We start from the raw sequence: 20,528 nt of genomic DNA, 5'->3' as shown, positions 1-20,528 counted from the left end.
AACCTATAGCATACCCCCTCGTTAGTTGTCCCTTTTCCAAACTGAAAAGTCCCAGTCGTTTTAATATCTCCTCATATGTTCCATAACCCTAATAATTTTTGTTGCCCTTTTCTGTACCTTTTCCAATTCCAATATATCCTTTTTGAGATGCGGCGACCACGTCAGCATGCAGTATTCAATAAGTGGGCGTACCATGGATTTATATAGAGGCAATATGATATTTTCTGTCTTATGATCAATCCCTTTCCTAATGATTCCCAACAGTCCGTTCGCTTTTTTGACTGCCGCTGCACATTGAGTGGCTGTTTTCAGAGAACTATCCACAATGACTCCAAGATCTCTTCCTTGAGTGGTAACAGCTAATTTAGACCCCATCATTTTACATGTATAATTGGGATTATGTTTTCCAATGTGCATTACTTTGCATTTATCAACATTTAATTTCATCTGCCATTTTGTTGCCCAATCACCCAATTTTGTGAGACCCCTTTGTAACTCCTCGCAGTCTGCTTTGGGGCCTTAACTATCTTGAGTAGTTTTGCATCATCTGCAAATTTTGCCACCTCACTATTTACCCCTTTTTCCAGATCATTTATGAATATACTGAACAGCACTGGTCCCAGTATAGACCACTATTTACCTTGCTCTATTCTGAAAAATGTCCATTTATTCCTACCCTTTGTTTCCGATCTTTTAACTCAATTTCCATGTCCTCATAACTAAATGAAGTCCTCACAATGTGCCTTTGTGAACTGTCTAAACACAGAAAGAGAGAGATCCAGGACCTCACAATGTGCCTTTGTGAACTGTCTAAACACAGAAAGAGAGAGATCCAGGACCAAGAGTTTCTCAATATCAACACCTCATTGAGAGCTGGACTGCATTGGGACAGCCTCTAGTCTAGCACCTCTATTGGTGTCAGTAGTACATGGCAGAGGCTAACTGCACCAGAAATCCATTTAACCAAACAGACACATTCTTTTATGTCTGTTAGCCACAAGATGCAAAGAAAATTATTTCTCAGTATCCCACAAAATAATAAAACCCGTTCCATCTTGGTACAGCTGGTCTTTGGCAACACAGTAGCCATCCTGGAATCCAGTTGTCAAGCCAAGAGGAAGTCAAAGAAAAGTGCTGGAAAGGAAACTTGATAGTTACAAATAATTTTTTCAGCTGGTGAGAACACCAATGTAAGTTTTAACAAATGTGCCCACTTCAAAATACAAGAGTTTGTAGAATATGGAACTAACCACACATCAATCTCGTTTTCTTCTGAAGTGGGTTACATCTACCACTTCCTCAGTCTAGACTCCTTTCATAGGATGAGAAACAACACCTGCTTCATGGAACATTGTATAAAAGAATATGGTTACTCATTATCAAATTATTGATGTAAATTCAGCATGCTTAATAGCATTCTCTTCATTGAAAGAAGTTGGAGAACATCCAGAAATAGGCGAAAAGACAGAATGTTACACCCAAAATTGTATTCAAGAGATTCAAAAGCAAAGCTAATCTTGATCAGGACATATGCTCTTGCAGAAGATACATTCTAGAGGAAGAAGAAAAATGCAGACTACAATAGGCCAGCATTTGGAATGAGCATTGCCAAACCACATAATCCAAAGAGCATAATTCCCACACAACTGAAGCTAAATAGGGAAAAAAAATAAATATTTCCATACTAGCTTGTGGGACAAATGCCGGTGAAAAAGGAAAACCTAAAATGGACCTCAAGCATTTTTATAGCTTGGTTATGGATAAAACAAATTCTTCTGCAGAAACCACCACAAATTTTATTATTTTATATATACACATTTTTATATTCTTGAAAGATGCTAGATCAGAAGTGGGCAAACTTTTTGGGCCGAGGGCCACATCCGGGTGGGGAAATTGTATGCAGAGCCGGGGCAGGGGGTTGGGGTGCGGGAGGGAGTGCGGAGTGTTGGAGGGGGTGCGGTGTGCAGGAACGGGCTCAAGGCAAGGGATTGGGGTGCAGGAGCGGTGCGGCGTTCAGGCAGGGGGCTCAGGGCAGGGAGTTGGGTGCAGGAGGGATGTGGGTGCGGTAGGGGGCTCAGGACAGGGAGTTGGGGGGCAGGGTGCAGGAGGGGTTCGGGCTCCAACCTGGCGCCGCTTACCTAAAGCTTCCTGCATACCTGCCCTGACCCCACGCGGTGCCACTCCGGGAAGCGGCTGGCACCATGTCCCTGCGCAGCCCCTGGGGGGTCCCCCCCACAAGGCTCTGCGCGCTGCCCTTGCCACGCCTCCAGGTACCTCCCCCGAAGCTCCTATTGACCGCAGTTGCCTGTTCCCGGCCAATGGGAGCTGCGGGGGTGGGAGGCGGTGCCTGGAGGCAAGGGCAATGCATGAAGCCCTCTGCCCCACCCCAGGCACGTGGTGCCGGCCACTTCTGAGAGTGGCGCAGGGCCTGCAGCACCATGAGGGGCAATTGCGCGGGCCGGATCCAAAGCCCTGAGAGGCCAGATCCGGATCCAGCCCGTAGTCTGCCCACCCCTGTGCTAGATTGAGGTCCCGAAAAATGAAAGTCACTTATATATCCACACACCAAGCATATGATGGGCAGAGTCAAGGCAGCAGCTTTGCAAGCTCCCCCTACTGCTTGGCAGAATTTCCTAAACCTAACGTAGAAGGAAACTCTTCCAGGATTAAAAGGGTAGTTCAATCTCATGATAAATCCCTTTCAGTCCTTGGACTCTGCTGAAACTACCAACAAAGATGTCTGCTATTAATAATTGAAGAAGTTTGGCCCAGAAGCGGACACTAGCCTCCTAGAAATTGTTATCAGGTTTTGTCAGATGACTGCAACTTTCAGTCACCAAGTACTGGAGTAGCTAACTAAAGGCAAATAGAATGTCAATACATCAATTTAGAAACAACAATTTAGAAACTTCCTTCCCTCTTTTCTTTTATGTATCTGGGCTCAACCAGAAGGAAAAGCATATTATGAGATGATAAAACCCTATATGCTTCTCTCCAAACATCAAGAAATCCTCTCCAGAAAAAACAAAATCCTACCACAGAGTTGACTAAAAAAAAAAAAATTTTCAATTTTGTTCTTTACAGAATACATTTTTCTTTTTTAAAATAAACCTGTTTAAAATGAAACCTGAAAGTAATACAATATATGTTAAGACCTAAAATTATAATCTCTTAAAATATTTAAGTAAAAAACAAAATATGCTGAATTCATGAACTTCTACCAAAAACGCTTCGTTAAAGGCTGCTAATTTTAAAAGTTTGAAGGACAGCCTAAGTAAAGTAGGTTTCAGAGTAACAGCCGTGTTAGTCTGTATTCACAAAAAGAAAAGGAGTACTTGTGGCACCTTAGAGACTAACCAATTTATTTGAGCATAAGCTTTCGTGAGCTACAGCTCACTTCATCGGATGCTGTAGCTCACGAAAGCTTATGCTCAAATAAATTGGTTAGTCTCTAAGGTGCCACAAGTACTCCTTTTCTTTAAGTAAAGTAGGAGACTGTTCTCGTCTTCAAGAGACTTAGAAGAGTAGGAACGTAAGCCCAAATCACTTTCATTTAGACATATTTGAAAATATTTCAGGTCAGCCTGGGAAAAATCAGTTTAATTCACTTACTACAATTAATCCCTGTTTAATAAATCATTGAGTTGTAAATGTGAAACATATTTTGATAAGAGAAGTTTATGTACCCAAAACATTTAAGGCTGAATTGTTTTAAAAAAGTTTAGGTTTTGTGTGTTTGTTTAAATTCTAGTTACCATCCTAAGGCAGCTGGATACAAATAGTGAGCCAAAAGTTAATCAGTCACCATTTTCTAACATACTATAAATGTACAATAAGAATCTGAAGCTATACACTTTCCTAAATAAAGGTATATAGTTTTGTGTAACCTCTTAGGTAGCAAAATGATGTACCAAATCTAGTGTTAAAGCCTCTATTTAGATGTAAATCAATATGTTTTAATAATTATATCAACCAATGAGAATGTGCCTTTCTTTAGAAAAAACTGAAGTGCAAATGATAAAGTTGATTAAAATTAACCATTTAAATCAAGGCTCTCAATTTGGTGATTTAAATCGCTGATTTAAAATTCCCTTGATTTAAAATCAATCCAGCCTGCCATCACCAAAATAGCTCAGAAAGCTATATACAGAAAGAGAATCTATTATGTTTCTTTTGGCACACCTAAGAGTGAAAAACTACATGTCCAGACACAAAATACATACAGATTCTATTTTGATGTAGACATAATAAATAGTGAAGAGGATAATGCAACTGACCAAAGACAAAACAAGAATTCTCCAGTGTCCAAGATTCAGAGCAGAAATAAAAAGACTCCCTTTTAAAAAAGAGAAAGCTCCTGATAAAAGCTCATTAAAACCACAACAGCAGCCTCTATAATGCAAGAGATGTCAAAGATTCCACAACTAAATCATCCCTTAAAAAAAGGGAACAGTTTAGAAAACAATGAGAAACAAGCTGTATGTAGCCTTTTGAAGTCCAATGCATTTACTTTTTAAACCTTTTCATGAGCCCTAAAATTAACTTTAAAAAGTTAGATTAGAAGCTGTGGAAAGTGAAGTTTTTTAATTCTCCCCAGAACAGGCACATCACAAGGAGCAGTAGAATAAATCTGCGGACAGTTCTCTATCAACATACCTCAACCCTTCTTTTGGCTTGATTTTTTACAGGACTTTAATTAATGAAATATTAGTCATTCAGAGCATATTGTTTAATACAAATTCAGAATTAAATCCCCTTTATAACAGGTATATTACTTCTTTCATTCTTTAATCTATTATGTAGTCTCATACATAGAAGTCAGGCTAAACAGATTTAAACCAAAGGATTTAAATCACTATTTTTATCATGATTTAAATCAGCAAGCAGGAAACCTTGATTTAAATCAATTTTAATTGTGTTTTGTATTTGTACTTCAGTTATTTTCCCAAGGAAAGGTTTATTCCAATCGGTTGGTAACTATTAAGATGTTGATTTACAACTAGTCTTTCCACTAAAACTTGGTGCTTCTTTTTGCTAACCAGGAGGATATAATGCATCTATACACATTTATTTAACCAATTATATAGCTTACCTTACATGTATTCAGATTCTTAAATTTTTACATGTTTATGTTAGAAAATGGTGAATGAAATTTCTTATTTACTAAATGATTAATTTTTATAATAAAATTAATAAAAATTAATAAAAAATATGTTAATTTCTATTTGCATGGATATTCAATTAAACATACACAAATATTGCATTTTAATTTCTTTTTATTTAAAAACTATGAACTTTTTTCTCTTATGTATCCAGAGCTTTTATCAAACATGTTTTGCATGTAAAACTGATTTATTAGACAGTTAGTGTAGTACAGTGAACTAATTGTATCTGGTCACCATGTACTTCAAGATTTCAGAAGTAGTAGGTCATCTTCTCGCCCCTAGTTTTTATTCATAGATTGGAAGGGGAAAACAAGCTTTTTCTGCTTCGTCAACTCCCCATTGGTTTCTTAAATTGTAATGAACTAGTCATTGAACTGAACTAGTTGAATAAACTGAAATGAAGAAAATATTCTCTCTGCAGAAGATACTACTGCTGTCAAAAACTGGTTTAGCACTCAGCAAACTGGTTCCAGGAGCATAGCCAGTGACTTCCATCAGTTCAGTGACTTGACTTTCTTTAAAACTTTTGTCAGAAAACACGTACTACTTAATTTTTTTTTGTATTTTACTTGAATGATTTTAATATTGTATAGTATATATACAAACACACACACACTGTATTTTTTAGAGAGAGAGAGTCAGTAAATAAGCGTAGGCCTTAACAGGGGATGTGAATTTCAAATAGTGCATTTGTAAATAGGTGTATTTAAAGGATATTTTTAAAAATAAATCAAATAAACTCAATATTTTAAAAATGGATTTTTATCCACCTTGGCAGTAGCTTAAGTAATAGCAGTCACATTTCCAGGAGACATTCTCTCTCCTAGAGTCAGCTCTAAAACAATTTCTTACTCTTCTACCAACTTCCAAAGAAACAGGACGGAAGCCTGTCAATCACATTTCTCTGGATTCCCTAGATCAGCCATGACAACAATTTAATGAACCAGGTACAATAAAAGCCTTATGTACAAGACTGGTTACATATCTGGTAACTGACTAGTTTTTATTTCAGATTTCAGTTGAACTGAAGTACAGCTACAGAAACAATTCTCATTTGAAGGACTAAACTACTGAGAAAGGGATATTTAGATCTAAACTTTGGACTGCAATAACTCCATGGAGGTGGAGATAAAGGCATACTGCTTCCACGGTGAGATTTTCTGCCAATCCATGAGGTAAATTTAAACAAAATACAAAGACCATCATCCAGAGAGTCTAGCAACTATCCGCTTCCTAAGAACTGCACACAGCAGTGCTTCATCAGTTACACAAACAGCATTTTCTAGGCTGCCAGCGCCAAGCAGGGCAGGTACCAATCTTTCCAGAGGATTAAGAATGCATTTCTCTAGATCACAAAACAGAAAGAGAAACAGATGGGTCAGCGTGCCATCAGAGGAGAAATCAGCGATGTGGAGTCTGCACATATTCTTAGTACAACTTGTTTATTTTACACTGTATATACACACTGATCCTTAAACAAAGGTGGTTACTAATGGCACGCCGGCAATGCCGTCTTTCCAAGCTTTCAGCCAAAACATAAAGCCCAGTATGCAGGGAGTAATTTTACCTCAAGAACTGACACTAGTTAGAAAAATCAAGGCAGAGAGCAAACTCTCTTGCTATTTTCCACAGCTCTCCCAAGAAAACTCACCAAGACCACAGCATTTTCTTCCAAGGTTTATTAATTTGTTTAAATGCAAAGAAAAAGAATGTCAAGACTATGTGCAACAGCACTGCCTGCTGGCCACTGCTGTAACAATATAAACTACAGTTCTGATGTAGAATTAATTTATTCCATCCCACTAATATCCTCTAATATGGAGAAATATTCTCAGATTTACTTACATTGATTTTACAGATCTCTATATAGATTTTACTGAATTTGATGAGTACATTATTTTCTTCTCCCTGGACAGACTTGGGAATTACACAGCTTGAGTCTTACCTTTCCCATGAAATGACCCATTTTAATGGGCTAACAATACAGTTCTAAACCATTTTTTAAAGGAAAAAGTAAATTCTTTTAAAAATAGTATTGGTTTAAAAAAAAAAATCACATTCAAAGGGAGGGAATATATTCCTGGAATTTACATCAGGAGACTGGAAGTCAGGATTGTTGAGTGTTGTTCCAAAATCTCCTCCCCCCCCCCCCCCCCACAATTATCTTATTTCTCTGTGGCTCACAGTAAAATGAGTATAATCCTACTTACCTACCTCCTTCTCAGGGATATTGTGAGCATTAATTTAATCTCTACAGCATGCTAAGACTCCGAGATGTAAACAGTTATAGAAAATGGTTTATTACTATTAGTAGCTAAAGTAAGGCTCCCCTAATATAAAAAGGGAAATAGATACAAACTCAGCAAACAGCCATAGAAGGGTCGATTGCCTATACCTGTCACAATTCTGTTTGTTAACTACCATATTGCTGAGATTATAGTAATACAAGATGGTTTTGTTAATACTGTTTTATCCTGGGAAAGTTAAATTTGTTTACGATGTCTCTGGAATGATGCCACATAGAACAGATATATTAGCAAAGTAGACAGTAAAACATAAATGAATGCTAGAAAGTTGTGTGTCAGGACAGAATTAGTTTTGTTTAATGACCTAATGATTTCAAGGTCAGCCAACAGCTCAGTATGGAAAAAATCAGATCTCTGTTTTCTGGTTAAATGGAGATGCCCTGGTTCTTGGAGTTGCTGAGCACCCACAACTCCGATTAATGAGAATAAATAATTATTTGTATCATGGCACCCACAGGCCCCAGTCAAGAATGGGGCCCTATTTAGCTTGGTGCTGTATGAACATATAGGAAGGAAAAGTCCCTTCCTCAAAAAGCCAGTAATCTAATTTCAGACAAGATACAAGCGAGTGTAAACAGAGATGTTTGGCCTCCAGCTGCCAAAACTTAAGTGTGTTTCTGGTCATCCTTACTATATCTAAGAGCATATTATTGATAGCTGGAAGAAATGAGGAGATTTTAATCAGAGTAAAAACTGTCAGAATGACCACTCAAGCATCCAATAGTAAGCAAAATGAAATTCTATATAAGGTTACCCAAAAATCCCATGGGAAACCCACACTTCACTCTGTGGGTTAGCCTTGATTTCACATAATACAGTGAATGGCTGTTGTTGGTTTACGCCATAAAATGTCATTTCCTTTGAGGTACAGGAATTGTTGGCAGGAACTATATTTTGTTTTACTTTAATTTCTAGGTTATGGTTGCTGAAATTACTGTTTCACTACAACCAATGATGCTTTGAGTTTGTGCTGTTGCAATTTACACCCATATTTTGGTTTGGTTTTTACCACTACTATTCATCACAGATTAATTACATTAAAAAAAAAAAAAGCCTGACATTTTATAAATCACACGGGCTAAGACTGGATCAACTCCATTCTTTAACACACACACCCCTCACATAAATACCTTTTAAAGCGGTATTAAAGGAAGTTATGGTACAAAGGAACAGTTCAGAAAACTTTTTAATTAGCATCACCATGGTTAAAATATCACAGGAACCTGCATGATCCAGAGGATTAAACATACATGGTTGGGAGAGAAGAATTATTGAATTCTAATACCAGCTGTACCACTGACTTACCATATGGCTCTCTCCAAGTCTTACCACTCTGACTCCATTTCCACATCTGTAAAGACAGGCATAATACATTGTACTTTTACAGGTGGTGCAATAGTTAATATTTGTAAAGCACTTAACAATAAAAAGTGGTACACAAGTACTGCATGACTAAAAATTACTCTCATGCTTAAGGGATTGACAGCAATATAAATATTATTCGCTCAACTGCTGTAGGACTTCTGTTTTGTTTTTTACGTTTTCACCTAGCCAGAACATGGAGCACTTCAAGGTGAAATGAGAAAAGCCTATGTACGTCTCCTGCTCTCAGAAATTTATTTTCCATTTGCCTCCTTAATTGTTTCTAAAGTAAAAATGCTTCACAAAAGAACTGAAAGAAGATTAATCCAGGACTGTGGTTGATAGTCTTTTCGCGGACTCCAAGGTCAGAAGGGACCATTCTGATCATCTCATTAGCCCTTCTGTAGCACAAGCCATGGAATTTTGCCAAATAATTTCTAGCGCAGATCTTTTAGAAAAACATCCAATCCTGATTTTAAAATGGTCAGTGATGGAGAATCCATCACTGGCCTTGGTAAATTAATTCCAACAATTAATTACACTCACTGTAAAATAATGTATGCTGTATTTCCAGTCTGAATTTTTTCTAGCTTCAACTTCCAGCCTGTGTGTTATGTTATACCTTTCTTTGCTAGACTCAAGAGCCTATCATCAGATATTTGTTCCCCATGTAGGTACCTATAAAGTAATCCTTTAATCATTCTCATGAACCTTCTTCTCTGAATGCTCTCCAATTTATCAGCATCCTTCTTGAACTGTAGGCACCAGAACTGGTAGTCTATCACACCAATGCAAAACAGAAGAAAAATAACTTCTCTACTCCTAGCCAAGTGTCCCCCGTTTATGCATCCCAGGATCACATTAGCTAGCCCTTTTGGCCATTGTGTAGCACTGGGAGCTCAGGGTTCAGCTGATTATTCACCACAACCCTCAAATCTTTGTTTCAGGGTTTCTTCTTTCTCGCTCTATAAAGGTATTCTTAGACCAGCTCACCAACATTAATGAGGTTGGAATTAGCCATTCGAGACAGAATTACTGCCAAGCCCTTTGAAGAAAATAGAAGTTTTGACCATGTGAAGTACCCTATCCATCCTTTATGACTGAATGTGGTATCTCCCCAAGAAGAATAAGAGAAGGCAACGAAAAAAAGAAAAGAAAAGGTATCTAATATATTCCTTTTCTCCAAGAATATGCAGTCACAACTATTAAAGTTTAGAAGACTACTGTATGTCTAAAATTTATTCTAAATACTACAGATTATTTATTCCCTCGCATGCAAAAGAGACAGCTTATGTCGACAGGGAAACTATGCATACACACTGGAAGAACCGCAAACAAAGTGAACAAATTTAATATTCTATGTTGCAGTCTCACCCTCACTCCTTAAATAAAATAACTTAACACAACAGTGCCATCTGGTGTTGCAAAGTATAGTCTGAATTTCTGAAAAAGGAAAAGGAGGACTTGTGGCACCTTAGAGACTAACCCATTGATTTGAGCATGAGCTTTCGTGCGCTACGGCTCACTTCATCGGATGCATACTGTGACTAAGGTGCCACAAGTACTCCTTTTCTTTTTGCAAATACAGACTACCACGGCTGCTACTCTGAAACCTGAATTCCTGAAAGTAGATTCTCCCAAGAAGTGTGGTTCCTACTACTTCCAGGAAAATCAAAGATGTTTACTTTAATAATGCTATCAGAAACTTAGTTATTGATTGCATAGTGCCAATCATGTGTTACAAAGAAGAGGTCCCTGCTCTAAAGAGCTTACAGCCTAATATTTACCCACTCTCATGAGCACTGGACTCCATTCTTCTCCACGGGAAAGAGGAGTCTGGTGGCACCTTAAAGCAGGGATGGCCAACCTGAACCTGAGAAGGAGCCAGAATTTACCAATGTACATTGCCCAAGAGCCAGAATAATACGTCAGCAGGTCCCCCCCCCCCAAAAAATCAGCTCCCCCTCTCCCAGCACCTTCCACCCAGTGGCAGCTGCACTGGTCAGCGTTGCCCCCCCCCCCCCGACCAGCTGTTTCATGACATGCAGGAGGCGGGGGGTGGGGGGAGAGAGGAGCGAGGGCATGGCAGGCTCAGGAGAGGGGGTGGGAAGGGGTGGAGTGGGGGCAGGGCTCATGGCAGAGCCAGGGGTTGAGCAGTGAGCACCCCCCAGCACACTGGAAAGTTGGCATCTATAGCTGCAGCCCCGGGGTCCGTGCCTATACAAGGAGCCGCATATTAACTGATTAAACTTGGTTTTATGCTGGAAATGGCCCACCTTGATTTTCATACACATTGTAAGGAGAGTGATCACTTTAGATAAGCTATTACTAGCAGGAGAGTGGGGTGGGAGGAGGTATTGTTTCATGGTCTCTGTGTATATAATGTCTTCTGCAGTTTCCACAGTATGCATCCGATGAAGTGAGCTGTAGCTCACGAAAGCTTATGCTCAAATAAATTGGTTAGTCTTTAAGGTGCCACAAGTACTCCTTTTCTTTTTGCAAATACAGACTAACACGGCTGTTACTCTGAAATATATTAACTTATGAAGAGCTCCAGAGCCACAGGTTGGCCACATGTGCCTTAAAGATTGAGCTTTTGTGGGTAAAAAACCCACTTCTTTAGATTCATGAGTGAAAATTACAGATCCCAAATAAATCTGCTCTGTAATGTCCAGGCATCTGAAGAAGGTTTCTTTACCCATGAAAGCTTATGCCCAAATACATCTGTTAATCTTTAAGGTGCCACCAGACTCTGTTGTTTTTGTGGACAACAGACTAACATGGCTACCCCTCTGATATATGAGAAAGAGGGAATTCCAGGCCTTGCTCGTTAACACCATGTGTTTATCCCCAATATACTGATGTTACTAAGTCATTTTTTATTATATGAAATTCTTTAGGAATTTTGTAAGTATAACACTCATGCAACAATATATAATGTTTTGCACTTACAGAGCACAGCACCATAAGAAATTATCAAAAGACTATACAAAGGAGGTGAATGTAATTATCTCAGTTTTCCACATGGAAAGTTTTTAATCTTTCTTGGTGAGAAGTCTCTGGCTATACACAGGGTTGGGTTTTGTTGTTCTGAATAATTAAAAAAAAAAAAAAACCCATTTCCTTCCCTCCCCCAATTTTATAGCAGCCTACATTTTAGCTTTTGAACACCACAGAAAACAGAACAGTATGCAAGAAAAAAGAATAATCCTATGTAGGGGAGTGAACTTGTTATATACTCTCCTGTTAATTAACAGCCAACCAACTACTATTTAGTTCATCTGATGCATTCCAAGGAAACACACTGAAGTAGCTATTCAAAAATATTTAAAAAATAAAAATCTACAAATTAAAGTAAACCAGGAAAGGGTGATTTGATTTAGCAGTATCCCCAGGGAAGAATTAGGCAGGGGAGATCCCATGATCACGAAGGTGGTTTTCCCAGGGTGAGGCTCATCCGTTGCACTGCGGGTGTGCTGACCTTTGCGATTTCCCCAAATGCGTGAAACTCGACTGCATAATTTGTGGTTAGTTATACCAGAGCCAGGGAACCACCCCCACAACACACACACAAACTTGCCAAGATCCTCGGGGACAGCCAAATCCTCAGAAGCACTTGAGCTGTACTCAGCGCACATGAAGGGAGTGGGGAAAGGCATAGAGAGCTTTCCATAACACTGCGCCTGAGGGCAGCTACAGGCTAGGCCTTGGTGCAAGTTGAAGCAACCTCCACGCTGCTTTAATTTGTGCTGGCTAGAACTGCGCAGCACAGCACCATCTCCCACCACTCTTCCTCCCCAGGGCCTCACCCACTATGCCAGCGCGGGCAGCACTGAGCTGCCTACGCCCGCTCGAACCTGTCAGAAAGGGGAGTCGCCAGCTGACCCTCTTTAAATCAGCTTCCCATGCCCTTTGTGCAGCAGGGCCGGCCCAGGGCGTTTTACTAACAACTTGCCCCGTGCTCTGTTAGCACCTTCACGCTGTGTACTCACCAGGGCGGCTGCTTCTACTCCCTTCTTTCCCTTCGCAGCCTGCCCGCTGCGAGCCACGTGCGGCTCCCGCCCGCCTTCTCCTGGGCGCTCCGTTGTTGGCTCTGCCCCTTTCTCCGCAGCTCTCCTTTCCTTTCATCCCCACTACCACGCACTGTGTTCTCATGCCTCTGCCACTGCCCTCCCTGTTACCCCCGGGCACTTGTCCTCTCCCCCACTTACACCCACCGTCCCTCCACAGCCCGCACGCGCCCAAACTCTTCCCCCCGCTGCAGGAGGCGGCGTGCGCGCCCCTCCAGCAGCCCGGAGCACCGGCCTCTGCTCCTGCTCCTCGTTGGGGGAAGGGGAAGAGGAGGTACGGGGCTGGCCGGGTTTGCTCTGCCTCCTACTTCTCCAGCCTTCCCTCCCCACGTGGTAGAAGCGGGAGGCGACGCTTTCCGCGCCGCGAAGGAAGTCGCTGTGAAGCGAGACAGCGCCGAACCCCCCTCCCCCCGAGAAATCTCAATGGCGGAGATGGAAGAGTTTAAGGGGCTGCTGGGCTTCCTCACCGCACCCAGTAGGGGCAAGAGAGGAACCACCGCCCTCCTCTGAGCAGCCAGGCTGGAGAAGGGGTGCGGCTGTGCGACCCAGTCCCATCCTCCAGCCCCTCAGCAAGATTTTCAGCAACTTTTAAACGGAGGGCGGAGGCTGTAGGGCAGGGGGTTCTCAAACCGGGGGGGGGGTTATTACATGGGGGATCGCGAGCTGTCAACCTCCACCCCAAACCCTGCTTCACCTCCACCATTTATAATAGCCTTAAATATATATTTAAAAGTTTAATTTATAAGGGGGGCGGTGTCACACTCAGAGGCTTGCTGTGGGAAGGGGGCACCAGTACAAAGGTTTGAGAACCACTGCTATAGGGACTGCCTAGCCCTCAGCCACTGGCAGGTACTTTACCTTGCGGGCTTTCGATGACTCAAGCAGGGGTTGCGGAGTGCTCCTGCTCAGCCACCCAACAGCGGGGCAAGGAAGTGCCCACTGCCCTACTCTGTACAGCTCCCCCCGTGACACTTTATGGAGGTTATATAATGCCACGCCTATGCTTGTAGAGAACACTAAACTTTAGTTTATGGTCAACTCACTGCCTCAAGTAGGGAGAGGTTTGAACTACACTAAGCAACTGTGAGAGGGAAGCTGTAGACAGGACTGGACTTATTGGGTGGGAGTTCACTACGCAGGGCACTATGGTCAGGAAAGTAGTTCACAGCATCAGCATCTCTGAGTTCCCAGCCATCAGCCTCTGCTCCTTGGCCACCCAGCTCTGAAGGCATGCCACCCTCAGTGCCTGTCAAAGTTCCTTCCCCACTCTGAAGTCTAGGGTACAGATGTGGGGACCTACATGAAAACCCCCCTAAACTTATTTTCAGCAGCTTAGGTTAAAACTTCCCCAAGGTACAAACTATTTTACCTTTTGCCCTGGGACTTTATTGCTGCCACCACCAAGCATCTAACAAATATATAACTGGGAAAGAGCCTGCTTAGAAACATCTTTCCTCCCCCCGCAAATCCTCCTAAACCCTACACCTCCTTTCCTGGGAAAGGCTTGATAAAAATCCTCACCAATTTGCATAGGTGAACACAGATCCAAACCCTTGGCTCTTAAGAACAATGGAAAAGCAATCAGGTTCTTAAAAGAAGAATTGTAATTGAAGAAAAAGTAAAAGAATCACCTCTGTAAAATAAGGATGGTAAATACCTTACAGAGTAATCACATTCAAAACTGATAGAGAATCATTCTAGGCAAAACCTTAAGTTACAAAAAGAGGAATATACATTCCATTCAGCCATTTAAACAAAACAGAATCTAACGCATCTCTAACTAGATTGCTTATTAGCCCTTTATAGGAGTTCTAACCTGCATTCCTGCTCTAGTCCCGACAAAAACATCACACAGACAGAGAGAACCCTTTGTTCCCCCCCCCCCCCCCCACTCCAGCTTTTAAAGTATCTTGTCTTCTCAGTGGTCCTTTGTCAGGTGCCAGCGAGGTCATCTTAGCTTCTTAACCTTTTACAGGTGAAAGGGTTTTTCCTCTGGTCAGGAGGGATTTAAAAGGTGTTTACCCTTCCCTTCATATTTATGACAGTGCCATACTGCTGCTGTCACTGGCCAGGTCTTCAGAGCTAGTTGTCATCCAACAGTCCTGGCTGCAGTGTTTTCCCCAGGAATTGAAATTTGGGGTCAGGGCCGATGAGGAGTGAGACTGTGAGAGTGAAGGTGGGCTGTATAGCACCATAGTAAAAACAGAAAAATGTTTCATGACCATTTTATTAGATTTAACTCATGTTTTAAAATCATCACACAAAATTAAAGTTAGCTACTTAAGCCTTCTGTGAAGCACTACATCTACATCCTTCTTGGTTTCTTGTTATAATTTTGCACAACTCTATTAATGAACTTCTTGAATAAATGTGTTCATCTTTAGTGGCTTCTTGTGGGTCCGGTACTTCCATTCCTTCAACTGATATGCTCATTAGTTCATTCACATGATCAGGCAGAAGAGGACTTCTTTCAGAACACAAAATTCTATTCAATGATGAAAAAGAACACTGAACCGTAGCTGTTATGACTGGGAGTAGCAAGAGATGAATTCCTACTTCTTTCATCCCAGAAAACAGCATAAAGATTGGGTCGAGCAACTAGTGATGATAAAAAAAGAAGTTGAAGTCAAATCTTCATTAATTCGTGGTATGATATTCCACTCTGTGTTCAAATTCTCTAATCTGTCCTGAGCACATGGCAGCCCCATTGCTGGTAGTGCCTCACTCTACTCAACTGTCATGTTTTATAGGACAGGAATCTGTAAAAGCTATGTAAAGGTTGAGTAGAATCTAGAAGTCACTGTTGTAGATTTTTAAGAATAAAGTCTGTGTACTTTTTCAGTTGTCTGAACAAACATTTCTTGTCCTCTTCACTTAAGGATTCAATATAAATGCCTTCATTAGCCAACTTCTGGATGAAGTCTTTGCTTCTTCCAGTACGTTTTTAATGGATAGCTCTCTGATTGAGCCAAATGTAGCTTCTATTGCTGGACAAATATCTACTACTGTTGTAGCAAATGCCTGGATGGTTTCAACAGTAGACTTACAAGAGAGAGAATGGCAATAGTCTTCTTTGAACATAGTAGCAAAAGTAATCCACCAGCCTCACTACTTAGATCCATCCCATCTTGGTAGACACATTCCAAAGCCAGTAACAACGGCTGGAGTAATTTTAAGACAACAGCCAACGATCGCTCATGAGAAAGCCAGAGGGTTTTCCCAGGTTGGACTAATTTGAACTTCAGTCCCAGTGTATTTTCCAAGACACTCAGTATTTTTGGACTCTTGCTGAAAAAAAAAAGAATATAATAACATTAAATTTATAGCTTTTTAAATGTCTTTTGACGTGTCTGCAGCTCATACTAGCGCTAGTTGGAGTAGATGGCCTCTGCAGTGTGTATAGGAGACATTAGGGTTACACTTTTCTCTGAACTATGCTTGTTCTCCACAATGTCTTCCAGAGCAGTTTGCAGCTCCATCAAATACACAAGGAACCATCTGTTTGGGGTCCAGTCGACAAGCATTTAACTCTTCTAAAATGTGGGCTGTCACAGATGCAGCCGATGTGTCTTTTATAAAACTTGAACATCTAGAAATGCATCTACTGGCCTACCTCTATCAAGATAACGTACACAATAACAATACTTTGTGTCCATTTGCATCAGTGCATTTATCAGCTGCAATTTTTTTGCATGTGGTGAGAAAGTTCTTCACTTTTTCAACTGTTGAGTCTCACTGTTTCACCACATGCCTCTAGCAAGTCAGTTGAGTTTCTTGCCGAAAGATAGTGAGCATTTGCTGGTCTTGTTCGGAACCAGTGTTCAACTTCAGGATGAACAAGTGACAATGCACTTAACATTGGCCTCCAGTTTGTAGTGTGTGGTATCTCTTGCTTAAATAGCATGTATGATGCCACAACCATGTTTGTTCACATGAACTGTGTTGTGTCTCCAGTATTCTTAACAGCCTCATTAACACTCACCGGTGTTGTCCTTGGTCAGTGGAGACTCAGAGTTCAGAGATGCTTTCACATGAGTTCACCTCCCAGGTGCGGGGCAAGAAGGCATCTTGCTTGTTCCTTCAGCTGCTCACAGTTCGCTCTGGCCACTGTTGTTCGTTGTGCTACCATTCACTCCATTGCTCTGTTGCCATTGACCCTGTGCTGTAACCTTCTGCTGCCACCTGTGACCTCTGTGAGTTGGTATCTTGAGGTTCCACACAGAAATCTCAATGGATTTCAGCTGAGCTCTCAGTGGGAGATCTGGGCCATCTCTTCCACAGAAACACTGTCCCACAGCAGGTCTAAGCACTTAGACCTGATCATCAGTGATTTCAGCTGTAGTGGTCACTTAACAAAACAAAAGATTATCTATGGAGCCTAATCAGCTCTGTCTTAAAACACGGGAGAGGCACAGATCAAATAGTACTTGTGACTCATGCAGACCATCAAGCAAAACACCTGTCCCCACCCTCTCTCGATGCCCTCAATCAGCACAGTAAGTACAGTTCTACTGCCCCTTTACTCATACAATAAGAAAATTTCATTCCCTCCCCGCATTCAAGTGATTTGTAACCCAACCCCAACCAAAAACTATCACTTGGGCAACACAGCTGTTTGCTGGATACCTAGGTAGACTAGGGGTATGTCTACACTACGAAATTAGGTCGAATTTATAGAAGTCGGTTTTTTTGAAATCGTTTTTATATATTCGAGTGTGTGTGTCCCCACAGAAAATGCTCTAAGTGCATTAACTCGGCGGAGTGCTTCCACAGTACCGAGGCAAGCGTTGACTTCCGGAGCGTTGCACTGTGGGTAGCTATCCCACAGTTCCCGCAGTCTCCGCTGCCCATTGGAATTCTGGGTTGATATCCCAATGCCTGATGGGGCTAAAACATTGTCGCGGGTGGTTCTGGGTACATATCGTCAGGACCCCGTTCCCACCCTCCCTCCCCCCGTGAAAGCAAGGGCAGACAATCCTTTCGCACCTTTTTTGTCTGCTGCCAGCCAAAGATGTAAAGGATAGATGGAGTGGGTCAGAACAAGAAATAGACCAGATTTGTTTTGTACTCATTTTCCTCCTCCCCTGTCTAGATCACACTGTAGTCAGTCACAGAGAAGGCGCAGCGAGGTTAATCTAGCCATGTATCAATCAGAGGCCAGGCTAACCTCCTTGTTCCAATAACAACGATAACTTTGGTGCACCATTTCTTATTGGAACCCTCCGTGCAGTCCTGCCTGAAATACTCCTTGATGTACAGGCACACCCTTTGTTGATTTTAGCTCCCTGAAGCCAACCCTGTAAGCCGTGTCGTCAGTCGCCCCTCCCTCCGTCAGAGCAACGGCAGACAATCGTTCCGCGCCTTTTTTCTGTGCGGACGCCATACCAAGGCAAGCATGGAGACCGCTGAGCTCATTTTGGCAATTAGGAGCACATCAACCACCACACGCATTATCCAGCAGTATATGCAGCACCAGAACATGGCAACGCGATACCGGGCAAGGAGGCGACGTCAGCGCGGTCCCATGAGTGATCAGGACATGGACACAGATTTCTCTGAAAGCATGGGCCCTGCCAATGCATGCATCATGGTGCTAATGGGGCAGGTTCATGCTGTGGAATGCCGATTCTGGGCTCGGGAAACAAGCACAGACTGGTGGGACCGCATAGTGTTGCAGGTCTGGGACGATTCCCAGTGGCTGCGAAACTTTCACATGCATAAGGGCACTTTCATGGAACTTTGTGACTTGCTTTCCCCTGCCCTGAAGCGCATGAATACCAGGATGAGAGCAGCCCTCACAGTTGAGAAGCGAGTGGCGATAGCCCTGTGGAAGCTTGCAACGCCAGACAGCTACCGGTCAGTTGGGAATCAATTTGGAGTGGGCAAATCTACTGTGGGGGCTGCTGTGATGCAAGTAGCTCACGCAATCAAAGATCTGCTGATATCAAGGGTAGTGACCCTGGGAAATGTGCAGGTCATAGTGGATGGCTTTGCTGCAATGGGATTCCCTAACTGTTGTGGTGCTATAGACGGAACCCATATCCCTATCTTGGCACCAGAGCACCAAGCCGGCGAGTACATAAACCGCAAGGGGTACTTTTCGATAGTGCTGCAAGCTCTGGTGGATCACAAGGGACATTTCACCAACATCAACGTGGGATGGCCGGGAAAGGTGCATGATGCTCGCATCTTCAGGAACTCTGGTCTGTTTCAAAAGCTGCAGGAAGGGACTTTCTTCCCAGACCAGAAAATAACTGTTGGGGATGTTGAAATGCCTATATGTATCCTTGGGGACCCAGCCTACCCCTTAATGCCATGGCTCATGAAGCCGTACACAGGCAGCCTGGACAGTGGTCAGGAGCTGTTCAACTACAGGCTGAGCAAGTGCAGAATGGTGGTAGAATGTGCATTTGGACGTTTAAAGGCGCGCTGGCGCAGTTTACTGACTCGCTTAGACCTCAGCTAAACCAATATTCCCACTGTTATTACTGCTTGCTGTGTGCTCCACAATATCTGTGAGAGTAAGGGGGAGACGTTTATGGTGGGGTGGGAGGCTGAGGCAAATCGCCTGATTGCTGTTTACGCGCAGCCAGACACCAGGGCGGTTAGAAGAGCTCAGGAGGGCGCGGTACGCATCAGAGAAGCTTTGAAAACCAGTTTCATGACTGGCCAGGCTACAGTGTGAAAGTTCTGTTTGTTTCTCCTTGATGAAACCCCCCGCCCCTTGGTTCACTCTACTTCCCTGTAAGCTAACCACCCTCCCCTCCTCCCTTTAATCACCGCTTGCAGAGGCAATAAAGTCATTGCTGCTTCACAGTCATGCATTCGTTATTCATTCATCACACAAATAGGGAGATGACTACCAAGGTATCCCAGGAGGAGTGGTGGAGGAGGGAAGGAAAATGCCACACAGCACTTTAAAAGTTTACAACTTTAAAATTTATTGAATGACAGCCTTCTTTTTTTTTGGGCAATCCTCTGTTGTGGAGTGGCTGGTTGGCCGGAGGCCCCCCCACCGCGTTCTTGGGCGTCTGGGTGTGGAGGCTATGGAACTTGGGGAGGAGGGCGGTTGGTTACAGAGGGGCAGCAGTGGCAGTCTGTGCTCCAGCTGCCTTTGCTGCAGCTCAACCATACACTGGAGCATTCTGGTTTGGTCCTGCAGCAGCCTCAGCATTGAATCCTGCCTCCTCTCATCACGCTGCCGCCACATTTGAGCTTCAGCCCTGTCTTCAGCCCGCCACTTACTCTCTTCAGCCCGCCACTTACTCTCTTCAGCCCGCCACCTCTCCTCCCGGTCATTTTGTGCTTTCCTGCACTCTGACATTATTTGCCTCCACGCATTCGTCTGTGCTCTGTCAGTGTGGGAGGACAGCATGAGCTCGGAGAACATTTCATCGCGAGTGCGTTTTTTTTTCTTTCTAAGCTTCACTAGCCTCTGGGAAGGAGAAGATCCTGTGATCATTGAAACACATGCAGCTGGTGGAGAAAAAAAAAGGGACAGCGGTATTTAAAAAGACACATTTTATAAAACAGTCGCTACACTCTTTCAGGGTAAACCTTGCTGTTAACATTACATACATAGCACATGTGCTTTCGTTACAAGGTCGCATTTTGCCTCCTCCCAC

General features: G+C 42.5%; 1 long non-coding RNA gene and 1 pseudogene across 1 annotated transcript in view; one reads left to right on the top strand and one right to left on the bottom strand.

The window, feature by feature from the left end:
* Positions 1 to 13,002, bottom strand: part of LOC140911567 (uncharacterized) — a 29,667-nt gene extending 16,665 nt beyond the window's left edge. The window contains exons 1-2 of the long non-coding RNA XR_012159046.1: positions 12,826 to 13,002; positions 8,777 to 8,822 (exon numbers count right to left, since the gene is read on the bottom strand). This is a non-coding gene — a long non-coding RNA (uncharacterized LOC140911567). The remainder of the gene's footprint in view (positions 1 to 8,776; positions 8,823 to 12,825) is intronic.
* LOC140912186 (U1 spliceosomal RNA) lies at positions 12,232 to 12,371 on the top strand (annotated as a pseudogene).
* Positions 13,003 to 20,528: the final 7,526 nt, after the last annotated feature.

This window comes from Lepidochelys kempii, chromosome 5 (assembly GCF_965140285.1).
Source record: "Lepidochelys kempii isolate rLepKem1 chromosome 5, rLepKem1.hap1, whole genome shotgun sequence".
Lineage (NCBI taxonomy): Eukaryota > Metazoa > Chordata > Testudines > Cheloniidae > Lepidochelys > Lepidochelys kempii.
This window is presented reverse-complemented; position numbering and strand designations above follow the sequence as displayed.